The sequence below is a fragment of the Sapajus apella genome, unplaced genomic scaffold (genome assembly GCF_009761245.1).
Source record: "Sapajus apella isolate SASKATOON/1434 unplaced genomic scaffold, GSC_monkey_1.0 scaffold1, whole genome shotgun sequence".
NCBI classification, from domain to species: domain Eukaryota; kingdom Metazoa; phylum Chordata; class Mammalia; order Primates; family Cebidae; genus Sapajus; species Sapajus apella.
Window position 1 is genome coordinate 32,379,940 of NW_022436941.1, and position 17,147 is coordinate 32,397,086.

The following is a 17,147-nucleotide window of genomic DNA, read 5'->3' on the forward strand; positions in this document are numbered from 1 at the left end:
AGCAAACCTCACTTCTTTTTCCGTCCCCACTTCAACTTTTAAGTTCCAGGGTACACGTGCAGGATGTTTGTTACATAGGTAAACCTGTGCCATGGTAGTTTGCTGCACAGACCATCTCATCACCTAGCTGTTAAGCCCAACATCTATTAGCTATTCTTCCCTGGTGCTTTCCCTATCACCCACTTCCAACAGGCTCCAGTGTGTGTTGATCCCCGCCGCAAGTGTCCATGTGTTCTCATAATTCAGCTCCCATTTATAAGTGAGAACATGAGGTAGCAAACCTTAGTTTTACTGTGTCCTTACTAACCCACTCTGTGTTAGCCAAATCCGCATCTGGTTTTCTGAGCATGCCATATACACTCATTTTTTCCTGCTAACAATTTCTCTTTGCCCTCTTTTCTATTGATTTATGATAGCTTTATGAGGTAGATCTTATATCCTCATTGTTCCTATGGAGAAATAAAAGCTCAAAAAGTTTACCTTTTCCTAGATTCTTCTTTTAAGAATTGGAAATTGAGAAACAGAATCAGTTTCTAATACGAAAGTTTTGTTGTAGACATTCAGTAGAGTATTGGTCCCTCATGGAAAAGTTTTATTCTTAGTATAGAGAAGGATAAGGAAGAGGTCTCCCTTTTTGCAGGGTGGTAAATGGTTTTTAGTTCTTAATCCATTATAGACAAGGCTGAGATATGAGGTAACAGAAAAGGAATATTGATTGATTATGAGAGGTAGAAATTCCAACTGAAGGAGAGAGAGAAAGATTTCTTGGTGCATAGACTTTTTCATTCTTGCATTGATAATTGTAAGATATTCTCTTTTTCTGAAGTTGATTTGTTTATTTTTGTTCTTGGTAACCCAAAGGACAAAATTAAAGCAGATAGGTGTATTTATTTATTTATTTATTTATTTATTTACTTATCTGACTAATCTTCATTTAAGTAGGGGAAATCTTCACCGAAAGTGATTATATCCTTCAGATTTGTTCAGGAATTTTGGAATTCAGGAAACTTTTCATGATAATCATAAATGATAATTATGTTAAGTAACTCATAAATGTTGAATAAACATTGGGTCAAATTACTAAATATTAAAATGAAATAATATTGGCATATTTCTGAAGTATATCAGTAATTCTAATTAAGATTCAAATAGTTTTTCTAGAATGCTGTTACTTGAAGAAAAGCAGATTTAAAGAAGTCAAAAGTACTAGATACAAATTTTCATAGAGATTTTGGCTGCTGCAAATTTAAAACAAATATCAAAGTGTTTAATGCCCATCATAGGTTATTGGTTTTGATTTTAAAAGTGTAATAAAATTAAAATGGGTGGAGATACATGTGTTTGGGCTGTGAAAGAAATTAGTTGGAAGGAACATGGTATAAGATTACCCCGCCCAATAAAAAGCCATATTTGATTTCCACTAATTCACTGATTCTCAAGCTCTGGTCTAAGGACCCATTAGACCATCTCAACTCTTAAAAGTTATTTGAGAACCCAAAGAGATTTTGTTGTTATATCTATTGATTTTTTTTTTCATTTGAAATTCAAAATGAGAAAATTTGAATAAATAAGCATACATTCTATTTGTCATTGGGGTGATGATGTTATCACAGGTTATGTAGTCTATGAAAAATTTCACTGTTACTGAGAGAATGAGACTGAAAAGACAAATAATGTGTTACTGTTATATTATTATTAAAATAGTTTTGACTTTGCAGATAACCTGGACAGATCCCAGGTAATAATCCCTGGGCCAAACTCTGAAAATTTTACTTGTAGTTAAAATACTTCCACTTTAAAACCCTGTTTTAAATGGGAGAAGCCTTTAGTTGAAGTAAAAAATAAAATCTTCAGAATACATACGTTGTAAGTGGTAGTTCAGCAAACTCTTCTCTTTTAAATTCAGAATTATTTTCCACCATGAAAGAAAGCAGTTTGACTTGCCTTTATTTGCATTTAGTCTTAAATTGGAAAATCAACATATGAAAAAGGGGAATGAGTAGTGTTGACTGTGTGTGTGTGTGTGTGTGTGTTTTGGAGGAAGTGATCTGGTCAAGAAAAATTGAACTGGGACTAGAAATTTGTTCTGGTGTCTCATTAAGTTAACATTTATGGTGGCAATATATGCATTTTGCAGCCCGTTTTTAGTCATACATTGTGGTTTACTATACGACTGTCACTTATTCCCTATACGCACTAACTCAGAGTTAGTAGGGGGACTATATTTTGAAACATTTATATATATGCACAAGTCTTATGATCTTTTAGAGCTTTAGGAAGAGTATATTAAAACTTAAGCATTTTGTAATGTTATGAACACAAACTAGATTTGGACCAAGGGCTTAAATGTAATGGTGAAGCTATATAATTTCATGTTCAGGTTTCTTAAAATGTTAGTGTTTGCAGTTTTATGTGTTAGGTACTGTACTTAGGAAGTGAATGTAAATCACCTTTATGTATGGAGTTACATGTTCATTATTTGTGACATTTTTGTCTTAAATGATATGACTTTTTTATAAATAAAAATTATTTTGGACTATGAATTATCACTGATTTGTCTTTCAGCTTAGGGTTTTCTTTAGTAAATGGTCATATCTGTATGTAAATTCCATAGATTACATTATTGAAAATACTGTTAGTATATACATAAAGGATAAATGTCAGTGGCTGAATGAACATTTTATATTAAAATATCCAAGAAAATACAAAACATTTCATTCCTTAAAGTATTATTTAAATATAGTAAAATTAACAGTTCAATTAGGTTAAGGGTTTGATGAGGAAAATTATCTTAATTACAGCTGTTTGATTAAAAGAAATTTTTCAGGCTTTGTGTGTAGAATTACATGTTGTAAGTATCTGTTAATTTTCTAGGATTTCTCTCAACCCTAGGCAATGATAGGCTAATGCTCTGTTTTAAAAGAGTTAATTTAAAAGTGATTATTTACTTAAGCTTTAGACTCATTTACAGAGGCTTCTAGAAAGGCTTAACTCTGCAGAATTAGGTAGCAATATATATTTCTTTTACTTTGGGATTTTGTTTGAAGCACTCATTCCATAAACTGGAGGTGAACCCTATTACCCTTGTTTTGGAAAGAAGTTGTTCTTCAGTTACAATATGTTGGTGTATTCATGGAAGTATTTTTGACCAGTGATGACTTTATATTTACTTGGGATAATCATTACACTATCTTTGTCTTGATTTTAGTGTACACTTTGTGTTTCCTTGAATGTATCAATTTAGTTCCATTGGATGACATACATATTTTCAGATAAAGGAGACTTGACCAATTACTTTATTGATTGGTCCACATTTGTGGCATGTTTTTCAGAAAGACATTTGATGGGTTGGCGCACAGAAATGTCATATTCCAATCACGACATGAGAAATGGTTGGATTGCCTGTCCTACTAGGAGGTATTCTTAAAATTAGTTATCCTGTTATATTATGTCAATACGTATATCTCCCATTAAGAATGAGACATAATGAATTTTGTTATTATCAGAGTTAAAAATCATAATAGGCATTTATAGGTATGATAAGCATCTATAAAATTTATAGAAATTATAATTGTAGGGATTAATGCACTGAACTTTTTTGGATTCTAAATTTTTGATGGTTGTCCTAAATGGAAAAACCCAGTCTCTTAGTGGATAGTTATTAATACACACCATTTATACCAATACTAATATACATTTTCCAGGAATGATAAAATTTTATCACTCACATTTCATCCAAGAATAAGTGTTATTTCTCCAGTGTTTGTCTTTTTTTCTGGAGATTAGACCTATGGTACTGCAATTTAAAACAAACAACTCCCCCTGTATCTTAACCACAGTTCATTTTTGTTGCATTCAACTGTGTAGCACTTAGCATAATATTTAATTTTTTCCCATTAGAAATGTAGCTGCAAGTACTGTATGAGAAAGATGTAAAAATCTTGCAGCATAGATAAGCTGTTGTAAATGTGTTAAATTTAGTAAAATTACTGACCTAAAATCGTTTTGGATTCAAATGATGCCAACAGTTCTCTATGAAAAAATGTCTTGCATTGATTTTAAAACTTCTTTTTATTAATATGCATTTTTAAAGCTCTTGAGTACATCTTAGGTTTTTATCACTTAATTCATCCGTATACGTATATATTCCCCCTACCTTAAGACTGGGTAATAGAAAACTGAGCGCCAAAGGCCACTGAATTAATAACTGGAAGGAATAATAGAATTCTGAGATCTCTGAGTATTTTTGTACATTTTCATACTCACAGAGACAAAAAAAAAAATGCAGTAAGAAGCTGTAATTAAAATGCTATAGTAATCACATCATGAATCAATTTGATTTTACAAAATGAAACTTAAGTAGGTCTGTTAACTTTTTATTGTGTACATGTATATGTATACTATATTTTACTTTGTGATCTAATTACAGACTGTATTTTAAACTATTTCAGACTTTAAGTATATATACACACACACATATTTTTTAATACTTATTTTAGCAGAGAACTTTACTTTTATGTATATAACACAATTCCATATAGATCTTCATTATTATGAATGCAAGGTACTAAAAATATAGATCTTTATTTTTTCCTTTGTTACCTTTTTATTTGTGGGTGAATGAAAAAAGCTAAGTGAGTTATTTCATACTAATGAATAATTTTTAGGTCTAGGAGCTGCCCTCCAGGTTTTCTCAAATTGCTGCCATAGTGAAATAAAACCATTTCTTCTGTATATAAAACATGGTTAAACTTTACAGTGGAAAATCTTCATGTGGAGATACGTAATATAAAAAGAAGACCTTTTATAGTCATTAAATTATCCAAATAATACCATAGATAATTGGATTCACACATTTAATTACAACTATTATATTTCTTTCTGGAAGCATTTGTTCAACAATTCCAAAAATTGAATATGAGAAAAAATAATAAATGTATTTGTTTCTAAATTGGGCTGCTTTGAACTAAGTATAGAAGTAGAAAAAGTTTGAATGTATCTTTGTAAAAAGAATTTTCCATCTGAGATCTTTGACATAGGTGAATATTGAAGGATACACACACACACACACACACACACACACACACAGACATATATAGTTTTTCCTTGCTGCTCTATTTTTTTAATGAAGTAAATGGAGTTCTTTAGTATCAATGAGTAAAACTTTTGAAAATTATTTTACTTTTTAAGTTCGTAAAAGATTTTGAGTCAGAGATATAAATACTAAATCATTTGTATAAGCAGTGATTATTCTAAAATGTTAATGAAAATCTCAAGTGAGCTGCTGATACATAATCATCTGTTTCTGGTTTTGAAAATTTTATAAAATGAAAATTGTAACAAGAATTGACCATAAGAATGGACATACTCCTTTTAAACTTTAAGAAATTAATTTTCTGGAACTTTTAAATGTAGGATCTAGATTTGGACATTTACCTTTATTTACCCATCATTTTAGATGTTCTGGGAAGAAATATCTAATGATTTTTCCATGGCATCTACCCTTTTTTTCAGATTCTCGACTGACATTTTATCGTGTTATTGTGTCCACGCTAATTAGTTCCTCCTGGAGCCTTCCGAATTTCACATGCACTGCTTCAATCATCTCCTGCAGAGTGGATAACTTACCTAGGGACCCAGGCCTTACTGGACAAGCAGCCAATCATGAACAGGGGCAGACTGGCCTATTTTTTTAATTTTAAATTTTATAATTTTTGCATTTTGAAGTATAGGTATTCATTATAGCAATTTATTGGAAAGTAAAAAGCTCGGGAGCTTTTCTGGAAAAATATATCTTTATCTAAAATTGAAGGATTATATCGATATTAGCCCGCCTGTTTTCTTTCCTTATTCAATAACTTTTACATGTGATTTAAGCACTTTTCTGTCTCTATAAACTAGTGTGTCTTTGTTTTTTAGTACATATTTGTGTAATGTAAATTTGCTTGTATAGATATGAAAAAGTAGTTTGAAAAAAGTACTATGTATGTACAAAATATACTTTAATGGTTTCTTGGAGTTGGAGATGAGTGAGTGAAAACCTCAGGTTTAGTTAGGAAATAGAAGAGAGGGATTAGCCCTAAGGAGCTTTAAACTAGGTGCAGATTGGGAATTTATCGTGTATGTATGTCATAAAGATATAAAGGTCCAACTCTGCCATTTGTTTAAAAGAAAATAAACTTGATAGAACCCTGACAGATTTTTAGCAATTTTAAATAATTTTAAAAACTGTTATAAATCAGACTGTGTTTTACAATAGCAGCAAAAATTTGGGGCTTTGTTTTTCAGATATGTACTCATACTGAAATGAGGTGTCCATATTGGGACTTAGGTAATACAAGAAAAAGTGTTGTACTCTTCTAATAAATACTGGTACAATATGTGAAACTGAAAGTTAATATTATTATTTAAATCAGTGTGCTATACTTTTAATGTGGATATGGAAAAGTTCATTTTAGAAACTGCAAGAATAAATATATTTTAAATGCTGAAGTGTTAGGTTTTTTTTTTTGTTTCATTCTGAAAATACATGAATTAAATTAGGTTTTTGATTAATGGTTAAGAATAGTGAATAAACAAACATGGATTTAAAATTTAAATGAATTAGGAATTGTAAGACTTTGATACTTTAATATTCTATACAAGGAAGATAGTTTATTACTGTATCAAAAGATGAACTGTGTTTTGTGTTGGTCAAGAACTTTGCTATTAAAAGAAAGATTCATATTTTCTACAATTACAACATTGTTTTTCATCTTTCAGACTGAATTTGTGTTGATTTTTTTCTTAGCACCATTAGGCAAGTTAGTGAAATTTAATTTTTATAAAGAAAAACTTAGGATTTAGATGGTTTCAGTAAAACTTAAAGCCTATTAAAGTTGTTTTGTTGAGATTTTAGTTTAAATCTTTGTCTTGCTTTATTGATCTTCTTTGCCTAGTGGAGTAGAAAAAAACAGCTTTTTCTATGCACAGATTTTATACAAAAACAGTTTTTCTCAGTGCCTTCTGTTCTTTATTTAGATGTTTGGAAACCAAGTTCTGTATGTCTTGTTCACATGTAGTAAGCTTTAGCAAGAAGACTATAACTTCAATAAAAAAAATTATTGTTGGGGCATTGTCTATCATATGGAGCTATACTTTGTAGAATTCTGTGGTACTTTGTTTCTTTCTCTCCAATAAAGAAAAATAGATTAGTCATATAATAGTAAATTAATATTGTATGATATAAGCCCGACATGGGTATTTGTGGCAATTCAGGAGTAATTGCTTTATCGTTATTCTGTTAAGAAGTAATTGCATTGCTTTTGGTGATTGTAGCTTACATTTAGAATTCAGTCAATTGGATCATATGCCATTTTTATAAATGAAGAATATAGTGCCGTAAAATGTGAATTTCTGAAGATACATGGATTCTGATTTTGCTGAATTTTTTAGTTTTTTTTTTTTAGGTTTGTTATAAAAACTACATTTCTACCAAAGGGAGAGAATGTTAAATGCTTACTTAATAAGAATTCTAAAGTATAAGTTAAGTTGGGATAAAGGACTTAAATTATTTCTTAAATTGTTATGAGTAAACATTTTTTTGAATTTTATTTCTGAGTTGCTTGATGTTTTTTATAGTACTGAATGTCAATTTTGAAAGCAATGTTTCAGAAACATATAGAAAACAATTTTAGCAGTCTTCTATAGATAGGTCAGTCAGTATCATTCTTAAAATTCTCTTTGAAGGTATCCACAATTATTTAGAATGAACAGTTAATGTGGCGTTTATACATTGGGTTTTTGATGTTTGAGTCTTTAAATTGCCACATAGTCTGAAAATAATTTTATTTTACTGGTAATGCATTTGTAATATTTATTTTCTTTATATATGGAGGTTGAGCACCATCTGTTGGCCAACCTGAGGTATATTAATTTGTGAATTCAGCAAAAATTGTTACTTAAGTTCCTTAATTACTGAGGTTACATATATTACATAATTTTGTCACAATATGGACTTATGTCTAAAAACTTTACCTCTCATAAAATTTACCAGATTGCTTTGACTGTTACAGATTATAAAATGACTCACCTTTACTATTTAAGTTTCTAAATCTGCTATATACTACTGAATTATAAGTTATCCTTTAAAAGAGGTGAATGCTCTTAACCCTGTGTTAAGGATAAACCCTGTTTATTTATGGAGTTATTAAAGATGATTATTTGCTTTATGTGGAGATTATCCAATTGAAGAAGAATAGGCGATTTATATATTATTACCTATGCATGCTAGATTTATTATTTCAGAAGATGATGCTAAATTTAACATTTAACATAATAAAATACTGTTTGTTTTCCTTTAATATCAATTTGAAGGAAAAAAGTATATTATCAAATTGAGCAACAGTGGAATTAGGTATGTTAAAAAGAAAAATTGCCATTTTTGTTAACATAATTTTAGAATTTTGATTTTTATATTGAATGTGTTATTTTGTTTTAAGTGGATACTTACAGTTGAAGTATGTGTTAGTAAACAAAGTATTAATTTTAAAAGCTATTTTAATGATAGATTTAAAATAGATATTAATAAAGCTACCAGTTTTCTTAGAGCAAAGCAAAAAAAATATATAAAATGACATTTCATGATCTCAAAGATACTAAAAATGTGTATTCAAGACTAGATATAGAAGGCAACTCTGATACTTCTCTTCATTCCTGACATCAAAGTGAGGCTACAGCTGTACCAAAGCCTTAACCCTCATATATTAGTAATGTACAGTAAATAAATCAGTGCTTTTGGGTTTTAGGGAGGTTGATTTTTTTATTTTAGGTTGTACTTTTTAAACACAAATCATTCAGTACTTAGATGTATTCTTAGAAAGAAAATAGTTATAAATAAGGCAAAAAGAAACAAGTTTAAGAAACTTACATTAGTATTTTATGTTTCGTAACAGAAAGTCACTGATTTTTTATATAAAAATGAAGACTTGTAGTGTCAGCTGTACTACATTGTTTCAAATTATGATTCATATCCTGATTCCCCTTGACTCCTGTTGCTTTTTCCATATCTACTTAATGTCATCACTTCTTCCTAGTGTTCTAATCTAGAAACTTGAGGCTCAGTCTTGATTCTTCCCTATCTCTCACCTTTCTCCTAAAAATTTAGTGTCTAAGCTTTGGAAATAACTTTATTCTTTCTCTTCTCTTCACAACTCTCCTATTTCAGTCTTCCTCATCTCTTTGACAATTCCAGAGAGCTTATTGTGTAATGTCGAGTAATTGAATTAGCTAATGTTATTATCTCCAATCTCTTTCATGTTCCATCATATTCTTATTAGCACTGAAAGGGTTTGTTTGTTTGTTTGTTTTGTTTTTTGTTTAATTTTCCTACTAAAACACTTCACTGGTCATTTTAAAGATTCTTTAATGGCTGTCGACTATGTGCTACATAATTGAATCTACATTTCTTAGAATGTCATTCACTAGGACTTTTATAGTCTTGTTCCAACTGACCCTTGTAGCCTTACTTTCTTCCTTTCCCCTTCCCGTTCCTACCTTTTGAGACCTGAAGCACAGGGCAAATTTGTGAAGTGTTACTTTAAGAATTAATCATACTGGTTTGAGCTCTACTGGCAATTGGATTGTATTACTGGAAGATCTCTTATTACTAGAAGGTTTGTTGGTTATGTGTGTATTCATAGTTGTGAACTCTTTGAAAACAGTGACTGATTTGTTTTGTTTGTTTGATCTGTCAATTTCAAGTCTTAAGGACAGTGCTTGGCATGTAGCAGTCTGTGTAATATAGTAAAGAGTATGGACTCTGGAGCAAAACTGCCTGTGTCCAGTTCTTAGCTTTTTTGCTTTGTCTTCTTGAACAACTTAATTCCTTAGCTCTTCAGTAAAATGGGGATTGTAACAGTATTTATGTTATTACTGTGAGGATTAAATGTGTTAGTATTTAATATACATAATGTGCTTAGAACATTACCTGGTATTATGTACTCTGTATGTAGGTACATATGAAAATTAAATACTCAATGTTATTATTTTTAATATTTAAAAATATTAAAATGAATAATCTACGATATTTCAAAATTTGGAAAAGTACATGAATTTGGGAGAAAGTTCTTAAAAGTTTTTTTCTTGTAGCAAAATATCACAAATTAATGTTAATTAAAATTGTTTTTTTGAAAAATATTTTGTTTAAAATTTTAGTAACTAAGAATCAAATTGTGTACAGTTTCAGTGAATGATACATCCTTCACAGTTTAAAAAAGTGCACTTGTATATAAATACTTTTTTTGTTAATGTTGTTGCTGTATTGTGTTAAAGTAATGCCACTCTAAATAACTATTAACCAAAATGTGTTTTTTTAGAAATATAAATACTTATATTAAGAACAAGGAATAAATTGGCACCTTATCTGTATAAGTAAACTTTTAAATTTAAAAATGAAGACCTAACATAGTTGTTTTTGTTTTAAAGATAGGCTGAATATAGTAGCATTAGTAGGTGGTTTTAAATAACAACTGTGGATATGAAGTAAGAAGTCATTCTGTAACAAGGTTATTTCAGAAATAGATTTGCTAATGACTAATAATGTCTTAGATTTGGATTATTTTGTTTTTTAACTTGTTTCTATATTTGTTATCTCGAGTTTTCTCATCACTTCTAGCCATGTTCAAAGTAAAGATTTACCTTTATGCAATTTGCTTTCAGTGTTTTTGGAGGAAGAATATGGATGGATACAAATGTTGAGAAGAGAGAGTTAAATTTGATTTCTTCAGTTTGAGATTTTTATTCGTCATTTGGCATTGTAAGATGAAGGTTAAAAGTCTCTGTTGGGATATAAACTTCTGAACCTAGGCAGTTCTCCTCAGAAATTCATAAAAATATTTGTAATGAATGAAAACACTGAGTAATGTTAATATTAGCTTAGACGATAAAACAAAGTATATTTTTTAGGAGCCTACAGCTATTAGGAATTACAAAAAGTATACATTTCAGATAATGGAGTAATAAGAATTCATCCTTTTTTGGGTTAGAACTTACATTTTGAACGCTAGTATCAGAAAAAAATATATATACATTGTATATCTTTTCAAAATACTGTTCATATGTATTGTTTTCTTTCTTTGATTGAATGCTTATGTTAGAAATAAGCATAGATTTGACAATCTGTATGTGTTTAATATGTCTGCTTTGAATTTTTTTATCTTAATGATTGAAATACATTACTTCTCCTTTTATTTTTTTTTTCTTTTTTCTTTTTTTTTTTTTCTCTGAGACAGAGCCTTGATCTGTCTGTCGCCCAGACTGGAGTGCAGTGATGTGATCTCGGTTCACTACAACCTCTGCCTCCTGGGTTCAAGTGATTCTTGTGCTTCAGCCTCCGAAGTAGCTGGAATTACAGTCATGTGCCACTACGCCCGCTGATTTTTGTGTTTTTAGTAGAGATGGGATTTCACCAGGCTGGTCTTGAACTCCTATCCTCAAGTGATCCGCCTGCCTTGGCCTGTCAAAGTGCTAGGATTACAGGCATGAGCCACCATGCCTGGTCAAAATACATTACTTCCCAGTGAGATCCTTGTTGTTGATACTGTTCTTAAATAATTTGTGCAGTGGTAAAATTAACAGCAAAAAACAGTTTGCTTTTTATGGTGTTTCATCTTTTGATTATAAAATATACCATGATTTAGCAAGCAAGTCTGATTTATTTGGGGAAGTTAATTAAGCATATAATCTTCATTTTAGACTTATAATTTTGAAGCTATATTTTTGTTTTGGAAATTGTATATGATTTCCTAAAAGTTGTATAGGACCAGGTAGAGACTTAAAACTTAGGGAAATTATAGAGGAAACAGAGATATTCCAATATTATTTTCTAGGAATAAAATTATGCCTTTCCCCATGTTTGAGAATGTCTTTCACTTATGGAATTCACAGTTTTCACACTTTATTTTAGATGTGAAAGCTTTCACTAGTTTCTTATGAATAGGCCACTAAAATTAGTGTAAAATATTTCAATTTTCTAAAATAACTCAGTATTACAATATTTCACTTTATAATGAGAAATCCTTACTGCAAGATATAATGATTCCCACCAAGAAATATTTTAAAGTATCTGCAATAACCGTATTTTCAGACTAATAAGAAACTAAGAAAGGTTTACTGTTTCTAGTCAACAAGTATTTTTACATTGTCTAATAAATACTGACACTATACTAAGTCTCAGTATTTCCCAATGAAATATTATTTAGGAGGAGAAAGACATTAATAGAGAATTAAAATGTGATGTTCTAAGTGCTATGTAATAAGGCATGTTTGAAAAGAAACAAGAGTATTGCTTACGTCTTCTTGGGAGTTCAGAGGTTTTTTGTGAGGTCATGATACCTCAGCTAGTTTATAAAGATTTGAAGAATATTTCCAGGTGGATAGTAAAAAATAAAGAAGGGATTTTATATTGAGGGAGCTGTATTTGCAAAGGTCTGGGGGCCATTTAGAGAGCAAGATCAGGAAGAATGGACTGTGGACCATGAGGCTAACTAGAGATATAGAGTATAAAAGCTTTTTGGATGATATTCTAACAATTTTGGATTTTATCCTTTAAGCATTGGGGAGGCATTAAATAATTTTGAATAGAAGAGTAACATAGATATATCTATTTACATTTTTGAAGTATTATTCTGATCATTCTGTAAAGGATGGAGATAGAAAGACCAATTAAAGGAATTACTGCAACAGTAAAGAAATGATGACCACCTGAACTGAGGGCAGTGATAGTGAGAGGAGAGAAGGTATTAAGGAAGTAGAGTCAGCCAGCAAGTCTTGATGATTAATTGTATGTTGGGTTCAGAATGTTTTTTGCAGTACTCAAGACTGACTGCTGGGTTTCTGGCTTGAACTACTAGTCACTGACATAGGGATCAATGGAAAGACGACATAGTTTTGGGAATGGGTGGGCTTCAGTAGTAAACATGTCAAATTTGAGATGTCAAATTGGTTAGGAATGTCCACGTATGCAGTTGGATGTCTTGAGATCTGAAGCTCAGGACATGGCAATTTGGACATTAGCATACTGGTCCCAAACTCACTTCACTATTTTCATTTTTTTTTTTAAGTTTGTTAATATTCCTCTAAAAAAGGGTAAAGTTATGACAGTAAGGAGAACTTAGAACTTAGGTTAAAGAAATTAAAGAAAAAATAAATGTCTGTATAGAGCCTATTTCACACTTTAAGGAAACTGTCTGGGATTCATTTCTTCTGCCGGTAATTTTAGTTCTTTGCCACCAGCTGTCTTGTGATCAGTGAAGTTGTTTTAAGGAAAAGTAGAGCAGATGATGACCTGGCTGTTCTGAGTACTTAGAAATTTAGAGGACATCTAACTTTTTAGCATGTCTTCAACTCACCTAAGTGAACTATTTGTGTTTTTTTGTTGGGTGTATCATTGTTTCTCTCTGTTGGTGTGAGCAGTTGAGAGTTGACAGAATGTAGTCATTAAGATGGGTGAGAATAATTGTTTTGATATCATTACCACTCATATCATTTATTTCACAGCCACAGAAATGGGACTAGTCCAATATTTAATAATCCAACATTTTATATGTATTGTGTAATCTACATGAGAGTAGGTTTTGGATGCTGTGTTCTTTCCAGGACAATTTAAATCTATTTTTAAAATTAATTTAAATGACATTGCATATGTGGTATGAACTTTGCAGTTTTAATGTTCTGTATATCATGGGAATGTTTTGTTAATTTTAAAATTGTGATCTATATCAACATACAGAAAAGCAAGATTAAACATTAATATTAATTGAACCACCATATATATTTGAGATTGCTTAATATGCCATCAATTTACAGAATGTAATTCAAACATTATTTGCAATAACAATCACCAGAATACCAATGAATAAATCCAACAAAAGATACGTAAGACCTTTACGGAAAAAGTTATAACTTTATTGAAAGATGTCAGATCTAAATAAATGGAGAGCAGTATTATGCTTTTGGATAGAAAAACAGGACTTTCTGTTCTATAGTTTGTTCTGTAATTTCTATGATTGAATAGAAATTTCTATGATTGATTGGAAATTTCCCCAAAATTAATGCATTAAGTTCAGTACAATTACAATTAAAATCCCATTTTCTTTTTACAACATTTGACAATCTGATTTAAAATTGACATGAGAAAGTAAGAGCACGAAGAGCCAAATAATTTTGAAGAACACTAAGGGTAAATTTATCTTACCAAATACCAAGATTTACCATATAGAAATAGTAAAATAATGTGATCATGAGACATGGGGTAAAAAAACAACTAATTAAAGTCTGCCTTTTAAGCCTTGCTTCCTAACTCCTCTTTGAATATGACAGACCAGCCAACCTGAGCTATGTGTGCCAACATTCATGCCTAGTACTCTGCATTTGCTATTGCCATTCTGCGGAATTCTCTTCATCCCTATGGACTCTACTTCACTGAATCTTAGGTGTGTTATTAATTTATGTACCACTAAGAAAAAATGTTGCGTGTTAAACTGACACACCATCATTGCCAGATACACCCAGCTTCAGAGATGTTAAAATGTGAAAATGTGTCTTAAGATTTATGGAAGATGATATTTAAAATGCCAGTGTCTCCACTAAAAAGATTCCTTAGTTTGTCTTATCTGAAAGTAGATTCTCTCCCTATGAATCTGCATAGCATTCATTTGTGCATTTTTGTGAATCTTTTACATAGCAAAATAGACTTGTACAAAGGTTTTCCCCTGAATTTTTCATTTTAGAAGGTATCTCCTACAATAATTTTAATAGAACCAAGAGTTACCAAATATTGAGCACATACTGTAAGTCACATGATAGTTGCTTTAAGGATATTATCCTGTCTGTTAGGCAACCTTCCAAGGCAATTTCTGGTCTTCAGATTTTTACATAGGAAACTGGAACTTAAGAGTTTGAGAAATTTTCCCCAAAACACAGTTGTAGGATTGGAACCCCAGACTGCCTAACTTCAAAACCATGACATATCATGTCATGTTGTGGCAGCATTTGCTTGTTTCCTCTCTGCTTCCCTCTCCTGATTACAGTAAGCTCTTTGAGCACAGTCACCATGCATTTTGCATCTTTACAGTCCCCATACCTTCTTATACCATTCCATGAAACCTCATGAATGGCCAATATCTGTAGAATGAATAGAAGCAGAGGAGGAGATCAGGGCACTTCTTCAAACTGATACTTCTTTATATATTGGTCCAGTGTTTGTTTGTGTGTGAGATCAGCACAAAGGAGGTGTAATTGAGGCTAAGCTATTCCTTTAAAAGCATTCAAATGTTAGAACGAAGAATAGATACAACTTCCTAATTCAAGGAGTGTGCTAACATTTTAGAAAAACATTTTTGAATTAAATTTACATATTCATTATAGAAAAGTTGAAAAGTGGAGAAAAATAATAACACATTATGAGGCGTAGGTAGTTTGTGTGTATTATATTTAATTTACAAAACAACATTATCATGTAGGTATTATTGTTATCTCTATTTTGTACGTGAGAAAGCCGTAGCTAAGAGCTGGTCATTCATTTACCCATGATGTCATTACTAGTAAGTAGAGGTGTTCCAGTTTGCTTAACTTCATAGTACACACTTCCCTCTTTTTGTCTGGTTTTCTGTATTTAAACTTGGCATAAATGGCATCAATAGTGAACTTTCTGCAATTTTCGTTTTATGCCCAACATATTTTGATTTGTTATCAATATTGATTCATGCAGTTTTACTTCAAGTAATTTAAAATGTTTCTAAAAGTAGTAAGTGTGCATAGTTTAAAAAGTCAAAGTTATGTTTAAAGTGAAGAGCAGATACCTCTCTCCATTCCTTAGTCTTCTCCACAGAGACAGCTGCTTTCAACTTTTTGTTATTGTATTTCCTCTTTTATTTTCCTCTGTATTACCCCACACAAATTTCTCACTACTGTTTCCTGACTTTTAAATTTTAATTACATAATGCCTTTCTACTATGAAATAAAATAATACCTTTATTCCCTTCCATCATTTTCTGTTTTTCATTTTTCTCTTCCCATCCTTCCAATATATTGATATCACACCATTATTACTATGTGAACATTTGCAACAGAGCTGTGTAATGTACTAAGTTGTTTTTCCCCCTTTTTGTAACTGTTGTTATTTATAAGCATACCTCATTGTATTGTGCTTTGCTTTATTGTGCTTCTGAGATACTGTGTGTTTTACAAATTGAAGGTTTGTGGCAACCTTACATCCGGCAAGTCTATTGGTACCATTTTTTTTAATAGCATGTGCTAATTTCATGTCTCTGTGTCATATTTTGGTAACTATCACAATGTTTTATTTTTTTCTAAAAGTGACTTTAAAGTTTTTTTTTGTTAAAGTTTTATTTTAGGTTCAAGGGTACATGTGTAGGTTTGTTATATAGGTAAATTGCATGTTGTGGGGATTTGCTATACAGAATATTTTACCACCCAGGTAACAAGCATAGTGCCTGATATAAAGTAGTTTTTTGATCCTCATCCTCCTCCTCCCCTCCACCCTCAAGTAGGCCCTGATGTCTGTTGTTCTCTTCTTAGTGTTCTTATGTACTCAGTGGTTATCTCCTACTTATAAGTGAGAATATGTAGTATTTGGTTTTCTATTCCTTAGGATAATGGCCTCTAGCTCCATCCATGTTGCTGCAAAGGATAAGATTTCATTCTTTTTATGACTGCACAGTACTCCATAGTGTATATGTACCATATTTTCTTTATCCAGTTTACCATCAATGGGTATTTAGGTTGATTCCATGTCTTTGCTATTGTGAATAGTGCTGTGATGAACTTGCACATCCATTTGTCTGTAAGGTAGAATGATTTATATTTCTTAGAGTATATACTCAATAATGGGATTGCTGGGTTGAATGGTAATTCTGCTTTGAGCCCTTTGAGAAATCACCACACTCCTTTCCCCAATGGCTGAACTGATTTACATTTCCACCAGTGGTATAGAAGCATTCCCTTTTGTCCACAGCCTCACCAACATATGTTATTATTTTTTTTTAATAATAGTCATTCTGACTGGGGTGAGATGATATCTCATTGTGGTTTTTATTTGCATTTCTCTGATGATTAGTAATACTGGGCATTTTTTATATACTTATTGG

General features: G+C 31.1%; 1 protein-coding gene across 4 annotated transcripts in view; it reads left to right on the top strand.

Moving 5' to 3' along the window:
- FBXL17 (F-box and leucine rich repeat protein 17) overlaps nt 1-17,147 on the top strand; it is a 539,173-nt gene that overhangs the window by 81,373 nt on the left and 440,653 nt on the right. The window lies entirely within an intron of this gene.